Below are 18,064 nucleotides of genomic sequence, written 5' to 3'. Positions count from 1 at the left end.
TTGACCATAAGTGCTTGTAATATAATTTGTTTAGTTGGGTTTTTGTTTGTTTGTTTCAAGACAGAGTTTCTCTGTGTATCTCTGGCTGTCCTGGAACTCACTCTGTAGACCAGACTGGCCTTGAACTCACAGAGATCCTCCTGCCTTTCCCTCTCAAGTACTAGGATTAAAGGCCTGTGCCACCACCGCCGGCTTGTTAACTATGTTCTGATTCACTAATTGTGTAGCTAGTACAACCCAAGACAAGTAAATATACTCCTGTATGGTGCATCCTGATGCTTCCCTGGAGAGATGTCTCACAGTACAGAAGCAAGGAGGTGAGTGGGGCAGGGGAGGGTGGCTCTTGTCCTATCAGCTGTGTTGTGTGACTCTGACAAAGTCACTTAACGTGCAGTTTCCTCTCTTGAAAATAGGGGTTAAGTGATTTTTGTTACACCTGTGTTTTTACTATGCAGGTGGTGGTGCCAATCTTTCTCACAGATGTTACAAAGTCACACTTCTTAAGTCACAAAGCAAACCCAGGGGTTAGAGGAACAGTTCAGTGGTTAAGGGCACAGACATACAGGCAAAACACTCAGACACATGAATAAAATAAAATAGTTTCAAAACACAAGTACCAAATCCAGTGGCTGGAGAGATGGCTCAGTGGTCAAGAACATACTGCTTATGAGAATCATGTGTGCCTTCATAGTTTTCCCAATTGACTTTTCCCTAAGAAGGGCTAACAGTGTGGACTGATCACTCTGGACATACACATTCCAGGTATTTGGAGAACAGCCTCAGGAAAGGCTTTCTCTGGAATCAGATATCTCCCTTGGCCACTTTCAAGGACTAGCAGTAATAACAGTCCCCATGCAAGTCTGCTGATTTAAGGTAAATTCCACAAGGAGACACCGCCTAGGTCAGGAGGACGTTAAGTAATAGCTTTACACAATTTAGCTCGGACCCTCCTTTCTTACAGCCTTACTAACTTTATAGACCTCTAACTCCTTATCTAACCACTTCTAAGAATATTTGGATAACCTTCTGCGCTGACAACTATGCTCAGCCAGAACCCCAGTTCAAGCCTCCCTGTAATTATCACCATTGGCAGCATCCGGCCAGGTCCATCCCCAGATGGAGGAAAGAAAGTACCTTATCAGAGATACCTCTGTACTCTCTAAAAACAGACTTAACCATCCAGGCTACCTGTTTGAGAAGGCCTGGCGGATGTGCCAATTAAGCTTTACTTCCTCCTTTCCCAAACCTTACCTCTAGTTCCAGATCTCCCTTTAACTATCACCAGAGGCATCTAGCTGTACACAGGTTGCCTAGCCACTGAACACACTTTCCCCCACCCTGCAGATAAATGGCAGATAGCTTGGACAGATAGGAGCCACAGGAAAAAAAGAAGACAGTTTTGTTTTCTCCCATTGACCTAGCAACTTATAGATTCTTAACATTTTCTACTAATCACGTTTAAGACTATAGTTGAGCACATAAGAGCCCTCTTCTTAGATATTACCTGAATTCAGCCTTTAGTTAATTCATTTCCCCATTGGTCACTTCCCTTTGGGGTTGCAAATGATAATTAACGGTTATTGCCTCCCTATGTGATTCTTATCACCCTTCTGTTTGACCCTGGAAGCCTGGCTTTGCACTGCTAAGGGAACACTGCTTGTAAGTGTATATATACCAGGACTCCCAGGGCATGAGGAGGACAGAGAAGAGAAAAGAGAATGGAAGAACTAGATGGGTAAGAACTTGAGAGGAACAAACTGAGATGGGGAAGAACTAGATTGAAGGGCTAGAAGAGAGGACTAGAGGAACGAGATGGAAGATGAGGAAGAGTCAGATGGGAAAGTCCTAGCTGGGTAAGAACAAGGTGAAAAGGACCTAGATGAGGCAGAATTAAGACAAGAGAATTAAGATAGAACTTAAGAGGGAACAGTAGATAAACAGAAATAATCAGGCAAGAAAGGAGCTAGACACGAGAACAGAACTGAAACTGTGTATAAAGGATGTTATGCCAGAGGAATTAAAGCAAGTGGACTATAGAGCTCGGTGTGCTGAGATTCTGTTTCCCGAAAATAGTTCTCGCCGTTAGTAGTTCTCTCTCCTGAGCCCCTGGGATGTATAATATTAAGGCTGGTCCCTCTAATATTATACAAGAGGCATGGTCTGTGCCATCAAGAATCTTAATGAAGGACTTGGCAGGTGAAGTTGCTCTCCTTGATGTCATAAAAGCCAAACTCAAGGGAGACATGTTGGATCTCCAGCATGGCAGCCCTTTCCTTGAGACACCACAAAATTGTCTCTGACAAAGACTATGGGATGACTGCAAACTCCAAGCTGGCCCTTACCACAACTGGGCATATCAAAAAGAAGAAAAGAGCCGCCTAAATTTGGTCTAGCATTACATGAACATCTTTTTTTTTTTTTTCCAGATACAGAACAGGAAAGGAATTCCTTTATTGGTGCCTAGAAAGAACTAAAATGTCCCAAGTCCAAAAGATATTCTTGATGGACTCATAGTAGAGTAGGTCCCATCTATTAGATGTTTCTCTTTGGCCTCTATGGATGGTCTCCAGAGTGTTGAACCCACAGTTAGCTTTCACACTCTTCACTAGTCAAAAGTCAGCATGAAACCTTTCCCATGTGGCTCTGGATAGGGAGAGAGGAGGCATTTAGCATCATTTAATTTGGGGCTTAAAACAATCATGGGCCTGTCTTCCTTGGCTGTGGGCAGGTGCTCAGGGAGCCAAGTTCTGACATCTCACATATGGGAAAAATCCTTTTACCAAGAAGAAAATATCAGTGAGATTGGTTGTCTAAATAACATCCCGTATAGTCTTGCATCTAATGTCTGTGGAGTGCGATCCCTTGGGGTGTTACCGATTCTCTTAGTCTTTGCTTAAACGTTCCTTCTGGATGCTGAAGACCACGCAGGCAGTCAAAATTAATCTTTCTTTCTGTGCTGTCAAGGCCAGTTGGGCAACTAGCCCTCAGGGGTCACTTGGGCTTGAGAGGAACCTCAGACTCTTCTAGCCTTTCTTTTACCAGTTGTCCATCAATGTGAGGATGAGTCAAAGGCTTTGCTGTATGCACTGTGGCTTCCTTTGAAGCCTTGAGGACATCTTCCCCACATTGACCCTCCTTTTGCGGACTGGACAGTGTTTCAAATTCATTGAGTGGGGTCTCCATGGTCTCCACGAACAAAACAACAAACATTCAATGGCCTTAGTCCCTGGGACCTCATTGACTTTGTAGGGTAAGGGGAGAAATAGTCTCCCTTTTAGTCCCTCTAACCACGTGAGAATTGCCTCCAAGAATGATTATAAACACCCAGGAGATCAATTTTACACCAGTTTGGTATTGTAACTACTGTATAATATTTCCTTTTTATTTTTTTCCATTTTATTTATTTTTTTTTCTATTATAAGCTTGACACAGTACAAATTCTTATCCTAATAGTGAAATGTTTCACTGAGGCTTGCCTAGTGATTGAGTAATACCAACTTATTATAAGCCACAGTCATCCTAGGGTACATGAACATCTTTAAGTCTATTATTCCTAAGGTTATGAAGTTCATTCCAAATTGCAAGTTGCTGGCTGTTTCTTAACGAGTATCTACCTATCTTGACCTCTGTGGCTTTCCCTAAAAGCGCGTTATTGGAAGTGGTTTGGATGTGGATTTAGCCTGATTCCTTATCTGACTGAGGAAAGGTTGGGCATTCATCCTTTAAGCTGTGAGGAATGAATCCTTGTGGGGCTTGGAGACTCCAGTGTGCCCGTGTGGAAAGAATGTGCTAGTGTCTCCTGAGGAATTTGCACTCAGAATTAGGCACTGATGCAGATAAGAAACAGTGGAAAGAGGTTGACAAGCAGGTGGTTGCCAGTGACAACAAGGTGATCCAGCTGAAAGGCTGCCCACCCTGGACCACTGGACTTTCTGTGGCAGATTTGCCAGGAAGTAAAATGAAGGATCTTAGGTAGGTACGTCGAGTCTCCACTATGATTAATAGCAGTCTTCCTTAGTGCTCTGTGCTTCTTGGAAAAAAAACAAAAAAAACAGACCCTTGTGTTGTGAAGATGCCTGACTCCTGATGGAGAGGCTTGAAGAAGGCTGCAGACAGACTTCGGGAGGACCCAGAAACGGCTGCCATTTAAAGTCTTCTAATGTCACATGATGCCCCTGGCTAGGCTGCAGTACAAATTCTGTTGGAGGTCAGATATGTCCTTTTTTGGTCTGATCTGTGATTAGTGCAGTTGTTTGATAACGTCGGGGGATGGACATCAGTTTCCCCCACTTAGAAACCCTTACAGCTGTACATGGCTACTGAGTGGCGCTTGTGTGGTGCTACACTGGCTAGTGTCAGGAGTCCCCGCTCCTGAGACACCAACTCTGCACCGGCTCTAGCTGCCCTTCAAACCCGATGCGTCTATTAGTGCTACATCACTTCTCCAAGCATGCCTGCTCCAGTTTTTCCCCAGTCAGTCACATCCTGGGCTCAAGAGTATACATACATTATTGCATGCTGTGTGCAGGACTGCTCTCAAGAAGTATGTGAGTGTCTATGTGTATTGTACACGGTTATATAACGTAAAGAGAGAAATCTGTGTGTGAACCATGCAACCAACTACCCAAGTGTCATGCCAGCTTTAACACCAAATAAACTTTAAACACAGGGGAGTGGTTTGAAAAGTATTTAAAAATATGTAAGCAGAAAAGTGTCTCATAGAAGCCAGACACAAATGAAACTGGACACAAGGAGCCCGTGAATACTGAATGGACATGCCCTCTTTCGTCTCCTCTCTCTTTATACATGGGCTTCTCTCCACCTACTGACAATCAGGCTCTTTCCTTTTAAATTACAATTTTTTTAATTTATTGTGGTGTGTGTGTGTGTGTGTGTGTGTGTGTGTGTGTGTGTGTGTGTGTGTGTGTGTGTGTGGTGCCATACTATGCCATACATGAATGTGGAGGTCAGAAGGCAACATGTGGGAATCAATTCTCTCTATTCACCATAGGACCCACCTCAGGCTGGTGGCAAGAGTCTCTATCTAACCAATGAGCCATCTCCATGGGGTTCGTCTGCCTCTCTAACCACAGGATACCCTAACAGCTCTCAAATTTACAAACTAACTGGGCATGGTGGTGCTTGAGGGGCAGGAACAAGCAGGTCTTTGGGAGTTCAAGGCCAGCCTGGTCTACATTGTGAGTTTGGGCCACCCAGAGCTACACAGTGAGGCCCTGTCACTAATTAATTTATTAGAAATTAAATAATAAACAAAAAGAGGTGTTTCTTTTTCAGTCCCTAGGGAAAGGCTCCTACTGGCCACAACGGGAAGCTGTCACACTAGACTAATCAAATCAACTGTCATTTAGGTGTGGGACAACACTAAACATGGCAATCTTCATCCCAGTCCTTAGGAAGGAGGCCATCTCTTGATGTAGCTGCAAGGGCCGGGCGGTGGTGGCGCACACCTTTGATCCCAGCACTCGGGAGGCAGAGCCAGGTGGATCTCTGTGAGTTCCAGGCCAGCCTGGTCTACAGAGCGGGATCCAGGACAGGCACCAAAACTACGTGGAGAAATCCTATCTCTAAAAACAAAAAACAAAAAAACAAAAAAAAAAGAATTGCTTCCCTTCAATTACACTTCCTTAAAATTTTCTCTAATTGTGTTCCTCATAACAAAAGTTAAAATAGCTAATATCTGGACAAGATATGCAAGTCTCCAATCATCCCTTTCAAGCCTAGACCGAGCTCAGTAAAATAATAAACTATAAACATGAATTAAAATTGTAGGGACCCACAGCATATGCCGTGCAAACTCCGGAGGCAAGCGTCCTGGGCTGCATGAGGAACTGTGACAAGCTGGCTAACCTCTGTTGTATCATTCTCAGTTGTCCTCAAACTACAGATAAATAACTCGTTTCACAGGGTGACTGCAAAGATTCATATATATATATATACAAGTAAAATGCTTAGAATGGTGATTACACAGACCAACTAGTCAGTAAACATCAGATTTTTTTTTTTTTTTAATTTTTTTTTTTTTATTTTTTTTTTTGGTTTTTCGAGACAGGGTTTCTCTGTGTAGCTTTGCGCCTTTCCTGGAACTCGCTTTGGAGGCCAGACTGGCCTTGAACTCACAGAGATCCGCCTGCCTCTGCCTCCCGAGTGCTGGGATTAAAGGCGTGCGCCACCACTGCCCGGCAGATTTTTTTTTTTTTTTAAAGACAGTGAGGATCATGGAAAACTCTTGGTCATCAAGCCATTGGAGTTTTCAGAATGCATTTACTGGTGTACAGAATCTGACTCAGAGATGACATCCGTGCTTTTCCCCCCGGGGCGGTCTGACTCATCTACGTTCTTTGTCTCTGGTCTAGAAAAGCATCTTTTTGGTATCTTCATTCCTGACTCATGTCGGTCCTAATGAGATGTCAGCATTGGCCCCGACATCTCAGTGACATGCCCCTCACCCTTCTGCTTCCTCCCCTACCTTCCTACTGCAGCAGCTTGGGCCACCTGTCCCTCCAGACACAGGCCGACTCAGACAGGCTGGTCCTCTCTACTGTCTTCGCCTTTCATAGGCACATTCCAGTTCTCTCTCTCCGTGGCTCTAACAAACAAGTTGTTACCAAAGGGGTAAAATTGCTGGGGCTGTTGACCTGTATTTCCAGCACTAGAGGGACTGAGGTAGGGGGAATCAGGAGAACCCTTCATAAAACAAAAAGCAGGACAAAGTGGCACACACCTTTAGTCCCAGAACTTAGCAGGCAGAGCTATACAGTGAGACCCTGTATAAATCAACAAACAACAAAAACAAGCAAACAAACAAAGTTAAGATTGCGTAAGGGACTTTGTTTTGTGTGTTGTTTTGTTTTTCGAGACAGGGTTTCTGTGTAGCTCTGGCTGTCTTGGAACTTGCTCTGTAGACCAGGCTGGCCTTGAACTCAGAGATCCACCTTCCTCTGCCCCCCCCCCCCCAGTGCTGGGATTAAAGGCATGCACCACCACTGCCTGGCTTGTCTTTGTGTTCCTATAAATTATATTAAATGTGGTATCAGACCAACACCTGCTGCTGGTGATTAGGTAGGTTATGTTTTGTAGAGCTTGAATATTCTTTTTTGATCCTCAGTAGTAAAGTAGAGCTTTGAATATTCTTTTACAAAAAAAAAATATTTTTGAGTGAAGATCTCTGTGGTGGTTTGAATGTAATTGTGCCACTCTTGTAATTTCATAGGGAGTGTCACTGTTGGGAGGTGTGGCTTTGTTAGAGTAGGTATGACCTTGTTAGAGGAAGTGGAGGCAGGCTTTGAGGTCTCGTATATGCTCAAGCCATGCCCAGTGTTTCAGACTACTTCCTGTTGCCTTCGGGTCAAGATGTGAGAACTCTCAGGCCCTTCTCCAGCACCATGTCTGCCTGTGTGCTGCCATGCTTCCCGCCAATAAGATGATGGACTAAACCTTTGAAATGTAATGTTTTCCTTTATAAGAGTTGCCGTGGTGGTGGTCTCTCCACAGCAATAGAAACCCTAAGACAGTCTCCCAATGTAGTCCAGACTGACCTTGACCTCTTGGCAGTCATCCTGCCTATCCTATGTTTGACTCTAATATTCTTTATTAATATTAGCAGAGGCAGAGGGCATGTGCCATGACCCATGCGTGGAAGTTGAAGGACAATATTTTTGTGGAGTCCATTTTCTCCTTCTACCTTTATGTGGGGTAGGAAGATCAGAGTCAGGTCATCGAGCTTGTGTGGCAAGTACCTTTATCCATCAAGACATCTCAATGGCCCCTGAATGTTCTTTATAGAGAAACAGACAAATTACTTAAGAATTAATACATCTTTATCTTCTTCCCCAAGTCAGAGAATAGACTGGATAGTAAGCATCCCCATCCAAACAGAAAGCAGCCGCCACCATTCAGTTGGTAGTTAGTATCTAGATCATAATGGCTTATAGAAAATAACAAATTTTCATGAGGTTGCACTGACACCAAAATTAATTCTATAACCAGGTAATAACATAGACACTTAAAATGATCGCCAGTTACAAATAAAGCAAAGGAAATTGTCATTTTACTATAAAGATTAAAAATACAAATAAGCTGTTAAAGAGCCGGGTGGTGGTGGCGCGTGCCTTTGATCCCAGCTCTCGGGAGGCAGAGCCAGGCGGATCTCTGTGGGTTCGAGGCCAGCCTGGGCTACAGAATGAGTTCCAGGACAGCCAGGGCTACACAGAGAAACCCTGTCTCGGAAAACAAACAAACAAAATAAATAAATAGATAAATATAAAAAAAATAAACTGTTAAAGGAATACACGGCCACAAAGGGGTGACTTTTAAGAAACATTTACTAATTTTTATTTTAGGTGTTGTGCTCGCACCTCTGTCTCTGCACCATTTGATTGCATTGCTCGGGGTTGTGAGCTGCCATGTGGGGTGCTGGGAATCCAACCCTCTGCAAGAGCAGCAGCCCCAGGGCAAATACACCAGACAAATCTGTTTTAAAGTTAACAAATACCACTTCACAATATACTTACCCTACACCTAAGGCCGGCTACTTCAAAAGACAAAGGCTCAGCACTTGTTCTGAATCCAAGTCCTCGGCTTCTTCCTATGTATCATGAGCCCTCGCTACTACTTGGGCTACGTGTAAGCATGTAGAAAAATTAGCTTTACAGATATTCATTGAAAGCATACATATTATGTAATTTTCCTTGCCTGAAAGAGCCTTTAGGCATAAAAATCTTTGGAGGTTCCTTTCTGCTTTTTTTTTTTTTTTTTTTTTTCAACTATCATCAGCTAAGCCGGAATATTTAGTCACCAGCACATACTGACCGAGGTGGCCTCTGCCTTCTTGGAACGCACCAATCAGAAGTCAGCATTTGCGTAAATGACAGGATAGGGTATTTGTCCCTCTGGGTCGTTAACCCGCTGACTAGGCCTAACCTCAGAGGCTGAGCCTGTAAACATTTCCGGGTCCTTCCCCTGTCCCCAGCTGAGCCGGGGCTTGGTTCCTCGGGTGATGCCGAGATCAGCCAGGAGCTCCTCTCGTCCGCCCCAGTTTACCCTCCCGGTAGGGGTGAGCATCTCTGGGATGGGAAAAGCAGAATTAGATCTCCCCGCAAAGCGTTGCCTTGAGTCAGCAGGAGTCATTCCAAATGTTTTCTGCAGCGAGGACGGCAAGGCAGCCCTGCGGCCCCCGGGGAGCCAGGAGGACCGCAGCCAAGGATGCAGGGATGCAGATGGGAGGGATGTCCGTGGTGCCTGCCCGAGAGTGGCCGCAGCTTTCTTTAAGAGTCATCGAGGTCCCAAGGGTTAACTCTGGGGAGAAAACGAAAATGACTTACAGTAAGCCGCCAAGAAAACCCTTATTCCACGTGATTATCAGACTGTACTTTTAGATTCAGTTTCGTTTTTTGTTTTTGTTGTTGTTGTTGGGTTTCCTTTGTTTTTGTTTTTCGAGACAAGGTTTCTCTGTGTAGCCCTGGCTGCCCCGAGAAACACCTGCTCTGCCTCCGGAGTGCTGGGATTCAAGGTGTGCCCGTCTGCCACCCGGCTGGAACTACAATTTTATTTATTTACATATTTATTTTTATTTTTTGGTTTTTCGAGACAGGATTTCTTCTGTATAGCCCTTGCTGTCCTGGAACTCGCTCTGTAGACCAAGCTGGCCTTGAACTCAGAGAACCGCCTGCTTCCCAGTGCTAGGATTAAGGGCGTGTACCACCACGCCTGGCTTAGATTCAGTTAATTAAAGTCTATAATGGCACAAGCCAGGATCTTACTCAAGCACACACTATTTTTTTTTTAATGTTTTATCTAACAATCTCTTTCACTGCTCCGTTTTAAAATACGGCTTCTAGTGTCCTCTTTTACCACAAAGCTGACTGATACCTTTCTAAGCAGCTAAGATAAGGTGGTGCAATTTATACTCACCCTATATAGTCTACAGAAACAGTCTTATTGAGTTAAAAATCTCTCCCTTTCGACAGCCCACATCGTAAGTTTACTAACAATTTAATGCACAAAATATTTTTTTATCTCTACATGAAAGTTTTTAATGAAAATATAGGGTGCAGTTATTGCAAACATAAATGTGTGACAAAATAAATATATGCACATGGAATATAAAGTCTAGGGATACAAAGTACATGGATATTTAAATGCATAAGAATGAAGTTGGACCTTTAATCTACACTTTACTAAAAAAATTAATCCAAAGTGGCCAGGTGTGGTGGCACACACTTCAATCCCAGCACTCCGGAGGGAGGCAGAGGCAGGCAAATTTCTGTGAGTTCGAGGCCAGCCTGGTCTACAGAGCAAGCTCCAGGACAAACATGGCTATTACACAGAGAAACCCAGTCTTGACACACATAGAGAGAGAGAGAGGAGAGAGAGAGAGAGAGAGAGAGAGAGAGAGAGAGAGAGAGAGAGAGAGAGAGAGAGCGAGAGCTCTTAGAAGGAAATTTCAGAAGAAATTAGGCATGAGGTTTGCTTAGGACACCTCAGATATGACATGAAAAGTATAGCCAAAAGAACTTCATCAAAATTAAAACTTTGTGTTAGTGAAGGCTTTTAATCTCAGCACTCAGGAGTACAGAAGCAGATGGATCTCTGTGAGTTGGAGGCCAGCCTGGTCTACAAAGTGAGTTCTAGGACAGCCAGGATTACATAGTGAGACCTCATCTCAAAAAGCAAAAGCAGACAAATAAAATTAAGACCTTAGGGCTGGGGCTGTAGCGCATGAAGCTCGCACAGTGCATAAGATCCTGACACTCCGCAGCAGCCCATGGTGAGACAGATGACTGGAGCCTTCAAGAGAGACCACCCAGAGGCCTGCCACAGGACAGAAGTATTTGAGAATAATGCCTTTGACAAGGATGGGTGTTGTGGCACAGGCCTTTGATCCCAGCCCTGCGGGTGGCGGACACTCTACTGAGGTAGCTGGATCTCTGTGAGTTCCATACTACCCTGGTCTACCTAGCCAGCTCTAAGGATGCCGGGGCTACATAGTGAGAGCGTGTCCTGAGGGAGAGAGAGAGAGAAAGAGAGAGAGAGAGAGAGAGAGAGAGAGAGAGAGAGAGAGAGAGAGAGAGAGAGAGTTGACACTTCCGTGTTTCTGTTCCAAAGGGGTAGGATCAGCGACTACATCATGGGACCAGAGATACAAGTGGGAGTTTAGGTAAGGGACAGTGTGTTTGTATGTAGACAAAGGGTGTTTTATCTGCACCAGACAGGACTGTTCTTCTGACTAGTCTTCCAGAAGCTTCAGGCCTCGGCTCCCTTTCTGCAGGATGCTGCGCCTTGGTTGGTGGAGATGGAGGTGGAAAGGAACTTGGCCGTCATATTTCAAACAATCCTCTTCAACTCTCAATCCAGAGACTGGTTGGCTGGGGGAAGGTGATAGACAGAATTCCTGCTTTCCATTCGCCTCATCCCCAGACCCACTGAGCCAATTAGTTCCCGCCCAGGGTCAGATTGTGTGTGGACACCCTAACCCCCTGAGCTTTACCTTTAAATGTTCAAAGACGCAGCCGGCCGATTCGCTGTTCCTGGTGTGTACTAAGGTCTACTATAGAATATCAACACTCGACAAAAATTTTTTTTTGAGACAGGGATTTGCTATGTAATCTAACTTGGCTTTAAATTCTGTATGTAGCCCAGCCTGGCCTTCAAGTTATCATCCTTCTGGCACAGACTCCCTAGTGCTATGATTATAGATGCCTATCACCCTACCCAGCCAGAAACCACCCCCAGTATTACATCAAGAAGCCTTCCTCAAAGGATTAGAGGCACCCAAATCAGTTGTCCTGTCCAATTATACTCTGGATTGAAAGAGCTAAGTCGTCTCAGTATTGAATTTATATACCACTTAGGACTTTCACTCTGATTCCTTTATTAGTTTTTTATTCATTTGTTTGAGACAGGGTCCTGCTGACCTGGAACTGGCCGTGTTGGCCAGGCTGGCTTCGGACTCACAGAGACCCTCCTGTATCTGCTTCCCAAATGCTGGTATCAAAGGCACGAGTTCTTGTGCTCTGCCACAGTTTTATTTATTTTTGTTAATTATTATTATTGTGTGCATGTGTGTGTGAGTGTGGGTGCATGTGTGTGAGTGTGGGTGCATGTGTGCCGTAACACCTGTGTGGAGGCCCAGAGACAACTTTTGGGAGTTGATACTCTCCTTTCAGTGTGGGATCTGGGACTTGAACACAGGTCATCAGTTCTGTGCAGCAAGTGTTCCTGCCCACTGAGCTCTCTTGCCAGGAGGCATTCCTTTATTTATTATTTGTTTAGTTTAGTTTAGTCTGATTTTCTTTTTTTTTTTTTGAGACAGGGTTTTACTCTGCAGCCCAGACAGATATGGACCTCATCATGTAGCTTGGGCTGAACTAGAATTTACTGCTTTTGGCTCAGCCTCCTGAGTGCTGGGAAAGTAGGCATGTGCCACTGTCCTGGCCTCCAGAACAATAATCTCATACAAACTGTTACACAGCTGATAAGGTGGCTCGGCCGGAAAAGGCCCCTGCCGGGAAGCCCAGTGACCTGAGTCGATGTTCATTCGGGACCCACACTGCAGAATGAGAGAGCTGACTCCTGCAAGGTGTCCTCTGACCTCTACATGTGTGCTGGGTCGTGCACACCCCTGCCTCCTCGACAGATACATGAGGAAAGGTAAAAAATCATTTTCAAAAAACCAAACTATCGATATGTTTGGCAAAAGGAAATGTGCTTAATAAGCCCTAGATTGCAGCGGTAAAATATTAAAGTTAATGTCCTTTTGGAAAGTCAGAAAGTATTGCTCATGTCTTAGCTAGGGTTTCTGTTGCTGTGATGGCACACCGTGACCAAAGCAGGTTGGGACACAAAGGGTTTATTTGGCTTACACTTCCACACCGTAGTCCATCCCTAAAGGAAGTCAGGACAGGAGCTAAAAGTTCCCTCCTCTCAGATGACTTTAGCTCCCGTTAGGTTGACATAAAACTGCCCAGCAAAGTTCATTTATGTATTGTGGCCATTTTCCCTTTGTTGATTATTTACAAGAAAAAAAAAAGAGGGGGGCGTTACAGAGATCCCTTTTCTAGTAAACACTATTGCTGTGGGATGTTCTGTATGGCAAATGTGTTGCTAATTAGTCAATAAATAAAACACTGATTGGCCATTGGCTAGGCAGGAAGTGTAGGCGGGACAAGGAGGAGGATAAAGCTGGAAAGTGGAAGGCTGAGCCAGAGAGACACTGCCAGCCCACAATGACAAACAGCATGTGAAGATGCCGGTAAGCCACGAGCCACGTGGCAAGGTATAGATTAATGGAAATGGATTAATTTAAGTTGTAAGAACAGTTAGCTAGAAGCCTGCCACGGCCATACAGTTTGTAACCAATATAAGTCTCTGTGTTTACTTGGTCAGGTTTGAGCGGCTGTGGGACTGGCAGGTGAGAGAGATTTGTCCTGACTGTGGGCCAGGCAGGAAAACTCTAGCAACACACTATAGAAACATGTTTAGGGGTTGTGGGTACAACCCAGCCTTACAGTGTGTGCTAAGCATGCATGTTACACAACAGTTTCCTCTCAGTTTAGAACGATCCATGCTGGAGGGAAACTTATTAAGATAGGATGTTTTACATGTAGGTGAAAATAACAGTATGTTCTAAGGGAAGGTGAAGTACACCAGAGAAGTTGATTCAGAGAGGAAGTAAACAATTCAAAATACCTCAGGAAGTCCCTGAAACTGACTAGATTCACTAGCTCCCCCCACTTGACTCCCCAGGAATAGTAAAGAGAAGCAGGGGTCTAACTGCCTAGAAGCAATGACCAGCTTAACTAACTAGAAGATGCTCAGACCAACTGAGCCACCTGGAAAGGACTCTCCAACTTGTTAAGCTGCCTGCAGACTGCTGTGTGCTTCCGGTTTCCTGATGTTGTGAGCTGCAACCCATGCCGGGCCTTGGTGACTCAGCTGTCTTTGAGTCATTTCTGCTCCTGTAAGTGACCCCTCCCCCACATTCCTGTAAGGAACCCAATAAAACTCATTGGTTTACTAAGTTAGACTTCAGTGTATACATATTTTGATCTGTCTGGCTTCCTTTCTGGGTTAGCTAGGGCTGTGTGTGTGTGTGTGTGTGTGTGTGTGTGTGTTTTGAGTCTCCTTAGGAAGAATCTCTCACACAACAATGCATGAGGCCCGGGGTTCAATACCTAAGACAAAAATAAAAAGAGTATTTTCACTAGAAATTACCAAAAGTCTCACTTCTTATAATAAAGAGAAAGTATGTATCCCAGCACTAGGGAGATTGAGGCAGACATAGCTCTGTAGGTTCAAGGCTTGCCTGGGCTGTATATGGAGTTCCAGGACAGCCAGGCCTACACACACACACACACACACACACACACACAGAGAGAGAGAGAGAGAGAGAGAGAGAGAGGGCAAGCATGTCTAAAAAACAAAAACAAAAGAAAGTATATGTCAGGAAGTGTCAAAACACATCTGAAGTTTAAAAACTCACCTCCCAACAAATGGTACGACCTTGAGTAGGTCACTAGTGATTGACTACTCTTTCCTCTTCTACAGTCGAGGGGTGATAATGCATCCCTAACCAAGCTGAGATGGGAGATTACACGTGAAAAACTAATGCAGCGGTAAGCACTTTTGAAGGTAGAGCATCGGAGACTCGTAATTACTGTTATAAAGAGTGTTCCCAGCAAAAACCGCGGTAGAGAGGCTAAGAAAGACACAGTCCACAGTGTGCACAGAGCCGTTTATGACAATACACACGAATATATTCCTTGCACTGATTTCTTTATTCAGGCATTTCCACATTGAGAGAAAGAGAGAGAATATGTGAGTATATGCTTGTGTGCCACCTGTGGAAGTCAGAGGACAGCTTCCAGCAGTCAGTTCTCTCGGTCTGCCATCGCTGTTCCAGGGTCAAACGCAGTCTTGGCAGCAAGTGCTCTTACCCACTGAGCCTTCTCGATGACCCCATAAATATGTTTATAACACGGCCATATATATATATATGCCTAACACAGGATGGAAACAGGAAAGCCAAGGAATTTTAATTATAGTGTGTGGCTTTGTTTCACTCAGACATTACTGGAAAGTAGCTGACACCTATAGATCAACTTAGTTTCGTTAAATGGATGAGAAACTTACCTGTCTGTTTTCCAAATTCTGGATTGTTCTGGAGTTTTCCAGAGCAGAATTGGACTAGGTTTAAGAGACTCAGCTCACAGGAGTAAGACTCAGCTCAAAGGTTACAGGTTTTTGTTTTTATAAAATTCCAGCAGAAGTATGAGAGTAAAGATGTGTGGTTTAGATGGTTGAAGGTAGAAAATAGTGCCACTGTGCCTATTTTGAGAAATGCATGTGTTTTTGTGCAGAAACCATAGAGAAAATTCATCCACACTGTGGCCCCCAGTGCCTCAAGCTCATCCTAAAAGGTTTAGCTATTCTGCTTTTATAACTCTATCTCTTGCCTTTCCATGACAGGGTGAGGGGGTCCCCATTCCTCGTCTTTAACAAAATGTCCTTTCACAGTGGTTGTTTCCTTCCTTGTTCTCTCTCTCTCTCTCTCCCTCTCCCTCTCCCTCTCCCTCTCCCTCTCCCTCTCCCTCTCTCAATACAAGGCCTGTTCATGTAGTCGTGGCTATCCTAGAACTCAATATGTAGACCAGGCTGTCCTAGAACACACAGGGATCTGCCTACCTCTCTCTCCCAAGTCATCCAAGTCATGTACCACCATGCCTGGCCTCCCTCTCCCACCCCTCTCTCTTCAAAGATTTTATTTACATGTATGAGTTATTTTGCCTGTGTAGGTATACATGCACTGTGTGTATATGCCTTGTGTCTTCAGAGGCCAGAAAAAGGAGCCGGATCCCCTGGCAGGGGAGTTAGGAATGGTTGTGAGCCCCTTCTGGGACTAGAACCCAGATCGCCCTCAAGAACAAGGAGTGCTCTGAAGCACTGTGCTGTATCTGCAGCCCTCCTGCCCATCTTTTGTGAGCATGCTTAACTCCTTGACTCTGAAGTTCCCTCCTCCCTTACCTAGACCTTCTCTGCTTCTTGCTCTGATCCCACACTTGGCTTGCTGAGTCCCGCTCCAGGGATGAGTGGAGCTGTTGGAATTCTTGCCCACCAGTTTCCTGGAGCGCCCTTCCTCCTTCCTCTGTTTCCCGACTCCCAGCCTCCTCTCGTTTTCACAGTGACCACTCAGACACGCTCTGTTCCACTTCCTCAAATTCAGCTACTTCTGCAAACAGATGGGCAGAAACTTAGGACGGTTCAGCTTCAGAAGTTTCCGTGTAGTACGGTGTAAAAGCAACTGGTATTTAGTAAAAAGCGTACTTTGGATCTGAATTTCGGTCTTCTGAGGCTAGCCATGTGCAGGGTGAGACCCCCCTTGGAATGCTGGGCAGCTGTCACAGTTCCTCGTGAACTGTGAAATCACAAGGGAAAACAGCTGAAATGTTGATGGAGTTTATTTTGGATACAAGAATAAATTACATGAGACATTCAACGCTTTATTATAAAATAGGCTTTGTGATAGGTAAGTTTAACTACAGGTTAATATAGTTATTCTGAATATGTTCAAAGTAGGCTAAGCTAAAAGCAATGATGTCTGGTAGATTAGGTGCATTATGTGTTTAAACCAAGTATTTTCAATTTATGGTGAGTGTATGGGTTGACACTCCATTATAATTTAAAAAGCATTTGTAAGCCGGGCGGTGGTGGCGCACGCCTTTAATCCCAGCACTCGGGAGGCAGAGGCAGGCGGATCTCTGTGAGTTCGAGGCCAGCCTGGTCTACAAATCGAGTTCCAGGAAAGGCGCAAAACTACACAGAGAAACCCTGTCTCGAAAAACCAAAAAAATAAAAAAATAAATAAAATAAAAAATAAATAAAAAAATAAAAAGCATTTGTATATAATTCTGCTTTATCAGTTAGTGATTTTTCTCCTATCTGATGGTTATCTGTGTTCTAAAGCATATTCTCCTGCTCTTAACTTTTAAAATTGTTTTGTTTTTTCAGGACAGGGTTTCTCTGTGTAGCCCTGGCTGGCCTCAAACTCAGAGACCTGCCTGCCTCTGCTTTCGGAGTGCTGGCATTAAAGACTTGTACTATCTCTTAATTTTTCTGTTATCAACTTTCTTCCAATATGTTTAATTACTTCTTTTAGTTTCAGAATTATCTTATTTTTTAAAGGAATTTTTTTTTTTTGGTTTTTCGAGACAGGGTTTCTCTGTGTAGCTTTGTGCCTTTTCCTAGAACTCACTTGATAGCCCAGGCTGGCCTCGAACTCACAGAGATCCGCCTGGCTCTGCCTCCCGAGTGCTGGGATTAAAGGCGTGCGCCACCACCGATTTTTAAAAAATATCTATTGGGGTTTTGCCAGCATGTATGTCTATGCGAGGGTGCCAGATCCCCTGGAACCAGAGCTACAGACAGTTGTGAGCTGCCATGTGGGTGCTGGGAACTGAACTCTGGTCATTTGGAAGAGCAGCCAATGCTCTTAACCACTGAATCATCTCTCCAGTCCCCAGAACTATCTTATTTTTATAAAAAAATAAATTTAAATTATTTTATTTTATAGGTGGGTGTATTTTGCCTTTATGCCTGATGTCCCAGGGGCCAAAAGACAGTCTCAGATCTTCTGGACCTGGAGTTATAGACAGCTGTAAGCTACTATGTGGGTTTTGAGGATTGAACCTAGGGGTCCCTAGAACAGTGGTTCTCAACCTGTGGGTCGCAACCTCTTTACCAACCCTCTACCTCCAAAAATATATACATTACGATTCATAACAGTAGCAAAATTATAGCTACGAAGTAGAAAGGAAAATTGTAACACAGATCTTTTTGGTTTTTTTTTTTTTTTTTGGTTTTTCGAGACAGGGTTTCTCTGTGTAGCTTTGCGCCTTTCCTGGAACTCACTTTGGAGACCAGGCTGGCCTCGAACTCACAGAGATCCGCCTGGCTCTGCCTCCCGAGTGCTGGGATTAAAGGCGTGCACCACCACCGCACGGCCTGTAACACAGATCTTAAAAGGTCTTATAATAAAAAAAAAACTAGA

At 44.3% G+C, this 18,064-nt stretch overlaps 1 long non-coding RNA gene and 1 pseudogene across 1 annotated transcript; both read left to right on the top strand.

Annotated features, from left to right (window-relative positions):
• The first annotated feature begins 2,155 nt into the window (after positions 1-2,155).
• LOC128110612 (L-lactate dehydrogenase A chain-like) lies at positions 2,156-4,018 on the top strand (annotated as a pseudogene).
• Positions 4,019-8,973: 4,955 nt separating this feature from the next.
• On the top strand, positions 8,974-14,042 carry LOC128110476 (uncharacterized). Its single transcript, XR_008218222.1, has 3 exons — positions 8,974-9,342; positions 12,328-12,669; positions 13,765-14,042. It is a non-coding gene; the product is annotated as an uncharacterized LOC128110476 (long non-coding RNA).
• Positions 14,043-18,064: the final 4,022 nt, after the last annotated feature.

This window comes from Peromyscus californicus, unplaced genomic scaffold (assembly GCF_007827085.1).
Source record: "Peromyscus californicus insignis strain IS unplaced genomic scaffold, ASM782708v3 Scaffold_15__1_contigs__length_86483966, whole genome shotgun sequence".
In the NCBI taxonomy this organism is placed as follows: Eukaryota; Metazoa; Chordata; class Mammalia; order Rodentia; family Cricetidae; genus Peromyscus; species Peromyscus californicus.
Note: the sequence above shows the minus strand (reverse complement) of the source record. Positions and strands in the feature narration are given on the sequence as shown.